The sequence below is a fragment of the Cyprinodon variegatus genome, unplaced genomic scaffold, assembly GCF_000732505.1.
Source record: "Cyprinodon variegatus isolate N-32 unplaced genomic scaffold, C_variegatus-1.0 Scaffold328, whole genome shotgun sequence".
NCBI classification, from domain to species: Eukaryota; Metazoa; Chordata; class Actinopteri; order Cyprinodontiformes; family Cyprinodontidae; genus Cyprinodon; species Cyprinodon variegatus.
In genome coordinates this window covers 727,950-729,552 of record NW_015150781.1, presented here as the reverse complement: position 1 = coordinate 729,552, position 1,603 = coordinate 727,950, and positions in this window count along the sequence as shown.

Here is a 1,603-nt window from a genome sequence, read left to right as displayed (position 1 = left end):
CCCAGACACACTGCGGAGGAAACCCATTTCGGCCGCTTGTATCCGTGATCTCGTTCTTTTGGTCATGACCCAAAGCTCATGACCATAGATGTAGGAATGTAGATCGACGGGTAAATCCAGAGCTTTAAGTATGGCTCGGTCGTCCATCTAAACTGACAAGCTAAGCATGGAGGGTTGGAAAGCCCCTCAGTTCTGGAGCAAAATTAATCCCAGCAAAAATGGATGATTTCAGTTTCTTTATTTATAAGGCGAATAAAAATGATCATCAGATCCCCAAATTATAAAAACGTCATAAAAGTACTTTGAGACAATTATAAAACCTTTGTGGAAACCAAATATACGAACAAACCAACAGTCACATACTTGCATAGAAAACAGACAATATGCACGATAACACCTACCTCGATGCCTCCACTAGAGGGCATGATCCTTAGACTTCTGGTCAAACATGGCATGATAGATCCTACCAACTCACAAGATACAAAAAAATAAAAATACAAACACAACGGTAAATAACTTACACAATTTAAATAAATTCATAGTCTTAAGAAGCCCGCACTTTTCAGTCCGTTAGGGAGAGAATTAATCAGGGAGGAATTAAAGAGCCCTAAATGGATCCTGATGGAAGCCGTAAGAAGTCAGGTTTTCTCTACCAGAAAACCTGATGTTTTTCTTCAGATAGGACAGTTTCAACTGTTATCTCTTCTAGCTGACAAGTAAGAGCCAAAAAAGCATATATTGATGGTAATAAACTAAAAGAAAAAAAAAAATTAATTCTTGCTATCCAGCTCTATGCAAATACGATCTAGAAATAAGTAAAAATCTTACATGAAGTGTATTTAACCTTAATTTGAGTATATAAATAAGATGATCTGCCAATGGAATGACTATTTTTATCCCTAAAATAAGATAATTAGATAATCTGAACTTGAAATAAGATAAAGCAATTTCATTTTTGTTATTTTAAATGCAAATTGTCTTGTTCCATTGGAAAGTGCCTCACTTACCTGCTCAAAAAAAGGGCACTTGTTTTAAGGAACAAATGTTTGCAGTGCTGCAGACAGAAGCTTAAAATAAGTAAAACTAATTGCTCCTTAGACCTTCATGTTGTGTCAATGAAACACCCAAAATACCCCAAAGAGATTTTGGCGAAGCATGGCTTCCCATTTATGAAGTGCTCTGCACCTCCACTACACCAGAGGTGGATGGGGTACAGTGAAGGCATGCAATGTTCAAATGGACCCATTAGCTTTATTTATAAAAGGGAAAATAATTTATTTAATCAGATGAAATTTCACTAACTACAATAGCTTTGCATGTGAACTTTTTTCCTACAGTTATTGATGCAATCGCATTTAAGGAGACGCTGCAATCCAATTAAATTCAGTTTATTTCTATAGCGCCAATTCACAACACGTGTCACCTCAAGGCACTTTAAAGTTCAACCAGATCATCCAGTCAAATCCGGAAAAAAAAAAGTGTGTGGGAGTAGTGGAACATTCCAGTTTTTTTTTTGTTCCCATTGCAAGTCTTCCTTCCTTTATGCTGCATCTTTTATAATTCCAACCAAAAGACTTCAGAGATTTGGGATTTTTAGCTATAA